Raw genomic sequence first — 7,350 nt, 5'->3', positions numbered from 1 at the left:
AGCGGAGAACTTTCGCCAGTCCAATTGGGAGTCGGTATTACAAATGGATGTGAGGCCTCTGTGCTACTTTGGCTGTAGTGCGAAAACCCCCCGCATGGGGCTCAAAATAGACATATCTAATGCTTTCAACACACTGCGACGAGATCGACTTATGGAATCGTGCTGGAAGAGAGTTCCGGAGATAATTCAGATAGTTAACCTCTCTTATGGGAAAGAATCGTCTCTAGTCTTCGGTAACGAAATTATCAAGTCACGAAGTGGAGTACAGCAAGGAGATCCACTAGGACCTTTACTGTTTTCGTTGGCCATCGATGATGTTGCACGTTCAACTGGAACTGAACTCAATCTCTGGTATCTCGACGATGCCACTATCGGTGGAACTTGGGAATCTGTTTACGATGGAATTTCGCGAATTGCTCCTGCTTTGAAAAGCCTCGGTTTGGAAATTAATACAAACAAATCGGAATTGATCAATATTACGTACTCCAATGACGAATTCATGCGAATTACTCAACAGTTCAACCATTTGCTTAAAGGGATTTCTACCACGGCTCGGGACGAGGTATATTTCCTCGGTGGTCCACTTGGTGACGCAGAATTGCGTAAACACCTTTGGAGGAAGGCAGAAAACCTATCACTATTTACACAACGAATATCCCTCCTTGATGCGCATACTGCGTTTTTTCTCATGAGAGCGAGTATCTGCATGCCAAGACTTCTTTATGCTCTAAGGAGCTGCCCTTGCTATGCACAACGAGACAGCCTCTTATTACTTGATCAGACACTGAAAGACACGGCCGAAACTATTTTAAACGTTCGTTTTGATGATCTGGGATGGATTCAGTGTAAACTGCCAACGAAATTGGGTGGAGTTGGCCTCAGGTCCGCATTGGAAGTAGCAGCACCAGCTTATCTCTCGTCGCTCTCAAGCAGCCGGGATCTGGTCCAGGAAATTCTACGTAACCCTTCTGAATTTTCCTTGGAGCCGGAGTTCGCTAGAGCTTGTGAACGATGGAGTGGAACTGGGTTGATGATTCCGGCGGAGACATTCAAACAGACTAACTGGGATTCGATTTTATGCAACGACATCGTCCAAAAATACAAACAGAGGGCCAATCAGCATCGACTCACATGTCTCTTGTCCGGAGCACGCCATCATAGTGGCGCGTGGCTTGATGCTCTCCCGTGTCCTGCTCTTGGCAATCTATTGGACAATAATTCTATGAGAATCGGTGTAGCACTTCGTCTGGGACTGGATATTTGCCAAGTTCACGGCTGTCGTTGCGGAGGCCTTGTTGATGCCAAAGGACTGCACCCTCTATCCTGCGGAAGAAGTGCAGGTCGAACCCCTCGACATGCCGCATTGAATGATGTGATACGACGTGCCCTAGAGGCAGCAGGATTCCCAGCAAGACTGGAACCTGTGGGTCTTAACCGTAATGATGGGAAAAGGCCAGATGGAGTGACTCTTTTCCCCTACTCTGGGGGAAAACCACTAGTTTGGGACTCGACATGCGTGGACACTTTCACTCGAAAGAACATCAACATTTCTTTGCGTTCACCTGGATCGGCCGCTAACTTTGCTGAAAAAGCAAAAATTGCCAAATATTCCACAATCGGGGATTCGTACCGCTTTGTTCCTGTGGCAGTCGAGACTTCGGGTGTCACAGGAACTGTAACTGAGTCATTCCTTAAAGAAATCGGACGTAAAATCGCTCATATAAAAAACGACTGGAGGGAACCCACATGGCTTCGACAAAGAATAGGTTTGGCCGTTGTTCGCGGCAATGCCTATTCGATTATGTCGTCAGCCGCGAATTAATTATATGCGCTTTTTACAGCTCGTTTAAATTAATATGTAATGAATTAATATCAAATTTTCATTTTGCTAATAAAATTTCTTTTACATTTTTTATTCCTTTTTTGGATTAATATACAACTGGTTTTCTTGGTTATTTTCTGAATAACTTAAAACAGGTTGATTTGACTTCATGAGAAATTTTCTGACGAACACTTTTTAAGAGTATATTTTTGTAGTATATTCCTGTTTCGTCCGCATTATAAATATTTTTGGGTCCATATTCTTGCAGTTTTGTGCTAATTACTTAAATACAAGAATTGATTTCATCTTCAATGTTTACTTCCGTCATATAAGACTCTCCATGAAGAGTTCTTAACTTAATATTATTGCGTTTCTTGAATTTAAAAAGCCAGCCATTTCTAGCCTTAAATCAGTAATTCCCATGTCGGCGACTTTTTTTGCTTTGAAAAGAATAGAATTATCGTCAAGAATCTGGCACGAGGTTCGATATGTTCCATCCATGTCATAACTTGTGTATCAATAGTTGAATATGTTGAATTGAATAGGCGTTTTTTGGCTGAGTAAAAAGTATTTTTTTTGTTTCTCAAGCCGTAGATCATTAATTGATCACCGTGAATTTTTTTTCTAAAGATTGAGGAAAAAACAGAGGCTATATGTTCCATTGTCATATGTTTGTCATCATCGATGTATGCTATTATGCATCTTTTTTCATTAAATGTTAGTCTAGTACACTTGCGCATGTTGGATAAAGCGTGATTAAAATTATCTTGTATTAAAAGTTAGTTTAACCAAAAAAGATTTTTTTAATAATAAAAATAGTGGCAAGATTTAGAATTTGGTGAGCAATAGAGGTTTGACTGATTGAGAAATGGTGGTTCGATAGTCTGATTAACGATTTCTATTATTCCCTTAAAATAATTTATCGTTAATTAGAAAAATTAAAGATCAACAAAATCAATCTGTACAAGCTGATTCATTTTATTAGATGTTAAAATCATTTATTGAAATCATAAAATAATAAATTCCTGAATCATAAAGTATTAAGTAATGTTAAAGAAACAAAAAATTATAATTTTCTAAGGAAGTAAATTGTAACTATGTCAGTCATAAGCTAAAAATATAATAAAAAATGTCCTACCATTAGAAGTGCAATTACTGCTATTCCGATTTTAATAAACATTTCAAATGGTCGAATTTTGTCCCAAATTTTATCAAAGCATCCCTAAAATATACAAATATGAAGTGACCTGTTTACTATTTGAATATTTTTCATCGTATTGGTTGGTCATTAGACAAGCTGTAAAGTTTGCATTTGTCAGTTGGTTAACGTTTTGAATATTTCCTTTGCAGCAAGAAGGAGGATAAGGAACAGTTTCAATTTTTCCGTCGACAATTGCTGTGGAATCCCAATATGTAAGATTTTTAAAATCAGTAGAGTTGTAGACTCCACAACATTGTAACTAATTGGCAACATTTATTATAATTATGATTACGGAAATTTCTATGCTATCAACAATGTTTGTGTATGTTATTGATTTGTTGTAATTATCAAAAATATTTTTCCGAATATAAATTTTAGCATAGTTTGATATCTTTTGTGATCATTTATAATTAGCATACTTTGTCTTTCATTGCAAAAAAACTTATAACTCCCACAATAATTGAAAAAAGTAATAAAGTAATTATAAATGCATACTATAATATATGACCATAAAATACATACTATTGTCAGTTTGCATTTGTTTTCTCTTATAGCTCCACAACACCCAAAAAATCCAGTTAAAATTATAAATGGTCCTAATACGAGAATGAAATACATTATTCCTGATAAAGATCCAAATATTTTTATCATCTTGAATGCATTTGCCGCATCCGGGGATGCACTTTTTGATATTAAATGGAATAAAGGATCTCCCACTAACAAAAAAATGCCAATTCCGAGAATTGTCAAACCAACTGCCTAGTTAACATAATGTATATTCGATAATTACAAAAATCGGAATATTAAACAACACAAGATAACATTTCTGAGAACGAATACCCATTTCTTTCATTTTTTACGCGAAAAAGTAATTTATAAATCAATCGTAAAATCGATTGCACTTAAATGACTATAAAAGATATTTTCTAGTCATTCTGACAATCCGTTAATATAATTTAACGTGTTATCGTAAAAATTCCAACTTTTAATCTTTGAAGACTTTTCCAAAAATATAGTTTAGTAATAAAAACAAGAATATATCTCATCGAGAAACAATCATATTCAAATTGAATTTCACATATGTTACCTTTCCATATGGAACATATTGAGTAAATTAAGAACAAAATTAAACATTCAATTAATAAATTAACTTTGTTCCTTGCAAATACTAAACAGCCGTTCAGACGTCATTACTTGTCGTATACTTAAAATCATACATTTTTCAAATAGTATAGCTCAAATAAAACATAAATACAAACCAACAGTAAAAAAATTAAAGACACTTAAAATCATCAGAGTTTTCAAAATTCTTCACATTAACACAACTCCCGCTTATATGTACTTCATTCCACTCAACATAGTCGAAAAACACATACAAGCCCTATGTCTTAAAACCAACAAATAACAACTGTGTCTTTGCACACCAGTCGATACCAAGTAACATTATCGGGAAGAAATACCCAACCCCTGGCCTTTAAAGCCTTGACTGCAATATATTGGACAAGTGTTTGCTACAAATAAGTAATCTCCAGTCAACCTCCATATAGTAAAATAAGACAAATAGCATTTCTGAATCCAATTGAATGTAGAATTTGAAAGTCATCATATGGCTATTAATTCCCACTGGATGACAATCAGGTGTCTTAACGGCAGCATAATATAAAACAAAACTAAAAATATTTTAATTTTGGTATACGGAAGTTTTTCGTTTACATAATATAATGTCTGATCGTAATTAGACTTGATTAGTGCATTAACACGTCTTTTTTCATCCTTTGTCATTGATTCGTAGACGTCCTTTGGAACTTCAGATTCTGGAGGAACTTCTTGAAACTCAACTAAAATAATTGTCAGTTAATAACCATCCCCTTCTGACTCGACACGTGGATAAAACTTCTTTCCAAAAGGCACTTCAAATTTGCTGGTTTCCTGAACACTGTAAACACGGAATACTTCTTGTAGCACTCCAGTACTAGACGCGGGTGTGAACGAATGGGCTCCTACTGTGGTGGGCGACGGGGTAGTTGGTCTGAAATATATTAACATATCTACTCTGGCGAACGGCGTCTTATAATTTTAACTCCATCCCCTGAAAATTGATTTTGGGGCATTTTCTGGCAAAGGAGTGGAAGACCGACTGTTTGATAAATTCAGCTAAATTACCAACCGTCGTTCAGTTCTCCGTAAACTGTTGGATCATCGGCCAAGTTCTCTCCACCTACCAGCCCATTTATAAAATTATTGATCGAATCTTTATTTTTTTCGATCTTTAATATGAAAACACATCAAAAATAGACCAAGGCAACTTCCACGGAATTGAGTTGGTATTGCGCCAGAATACTGTCCAGTTTGTCAATGTGGGCACAAATTTGCTTCGTTTTAAACCTCATGTACTGATCAAAATATTCAAATAAAATTACAGTTCGCAAATCACGGTTTTTGGCTCCACTCAAGCCGGAAAGTTCACGTTCTTGAATTTTCAAATATTTCTTGAGTTGTCTTATTAGATCCTACAAATTGACAAATTCAAATTATACCAACAGCCAGTTCAAATTTTGGTCGCGTAGTACTGGAGCCGAGGATTGTTGGATTTCACTTTGGGTTTTGTTGAACATAGTTTCTATATTTTTATATCTTTCCATAATCTGATAATTGATAACTTTAAAAAAATTACGGTTTTTATTTCCCCAATTTTTTCGGCAATCATATTTTGGTCAGCTAAAGATTGTCTGTTTTTTGAAATCTCTGCAGGAGAATGCCACAATGTGAATTTTTCAAGATATTTTTTTATTTCTGAAGTGATGGGCTTTATTTTAAATTCTATTTTGTCTCTAACTGATGGATCCCTTGTTTGTTCGTACTTTTGAAATTAAACTATATCAGATACATTGAATATAAGTTCCTTAAAAATGGAAATGGAATCCAGATAAGCTCTCACTGTTTTTTCCAATTCGACTATCATACTTTAATAAATCTAAAATTACCATGGAACCGTTTCTTATCTGCCATATCACAAGCAAACGATTATTCTTATTTTTATAATTAAAATTTAAATTACATAATTATTATTTTTTTAATAATAACACAATAATTTTTATTATGTAACCCATTCATAACTTTATTATATTTTGTTCCAAATATAGATTTTAACTTTCATTTTTAATTATTTTTTAATATTTTTCCCAACTGTTAATTATTGAATTTTTAATCATAAAATAATTTACCATATGGAATTAATTATTTGACACCTGTTCGGATTTTACTTATATATGATGAAGTTTATAAGTTTATACAATAAATGATTTCTTTATCAAAAATATGTTTGATTTTATTATCCGTTTCACAATTGTATTTATTAAATACTACTTTTTTAGTACATCACGTGGCGACATTAATAGCAGAGCTGAAACTTTGAAAAAAATTAAATCTGATTTGATTGATATTAGACCAAAAAATATGAAGGTCTTTGAATTGGCTGATGAGAATGGAGACGGAAAATTGTCAGTAGGAGAACATATTTCGCTATTTTTTAAAAAGTGTCCACAAAAATTTGATATTCAAATTTCCAGTATTTTTTGTATTTCCAGTATTATTATAGTCGGGGATAATGAAGCCAGTTCTAAAAATTTAGAAAATTGTTATATAAACTTTGGAATTCCTTCTTATTATGCTTGTCTGTTTGTTGCCCCACTTGATAGGAACCGAGATAAAATTATAACCCAGGAAGAAATAGTAAAAAAACACAAAAAACAGGATTTAAATAGTTATGTAGTATACATTTATTTTTAGAAGATGGATACATTACAGGAGAAGAAATCATTACTTATTTCCACCAAAAACTGCCACGCCTTTTAAAAAAGACAACATGTTCTCATTAATCAATTAGTATTGCTACTAACAATCTAATTAATAATTATTGAATACTAATATTTGTTTGTCATTTTTCTGTATACACCCCTCGACATTAAAATCCGGACAGTTAATAAATCGTCATTTTTATTATCAATTTTATTAAATTAAAAACTTAAGCATGCTAATATCATCTATATTTTTTAATTTTATAATATTTATCCATAAATCTTTTTAAAATATTGAGAATAAAGCAAAAAACCGATTTTTTAAGACAAAAAATTCCGGACAAATGTCAAAAATAAAATATCAGTAAGGAATATGCTTTCCTCTCAATTTATATAACTCTAAACTACGAGTTTTCATCGAATTTATTAATTTTCGAATAAAATCAATTGGAATTTTATTCCAAATTTTTAATATTTTATCCTTTTGTTGATGTTTATTTTTTGGTCGATTTTCTGTATCATCCCTCGAT

The 7,350-nt window shown here is 33.5% G+C and overlaps 1 long non-coding RNA gene across 1 annotated transcript; it reads right to left on the bottom strand.

The window, feature by feature from the left end:
* Positions 1-4,725: 4,725 nt before the first annotated feature.
* Positions 4,726-5,406, bottom strand: LOC115227279. Its single transcript, XR_003883101.2, has 3 exons — positions 5,321-5,406; positions 5,191-5,290; positions 4,726-5,160 (listed from the first exon to the last, which is right to left on the bottom strand). It is a non-coding gene; the product is annotated as an uncharacterized LOC115227279 (long non-coding RNA).
* Positions 5,407-7,350: the final 1,944 nt, after the last annotated feature.

Source organism: Octopus sinensis, unplaced genomic scaffold, assembly GCF_006345805.1.
Source record: "Octopus sinensis unplaced genomic scaffold, ASM634580v1 Contig02586, whole genome shotgun sequence".
Taxonomy (NCBI): domain Eukaryota; kingdom Metazoa; phylum Mollusca; class Cephalopoda; order Octopoda; family Octopodidae; genus Octopus; species Octopus sinensis.
This window is presented reverse-complemented; position numbering and strand designations above follow the sequence as displayed.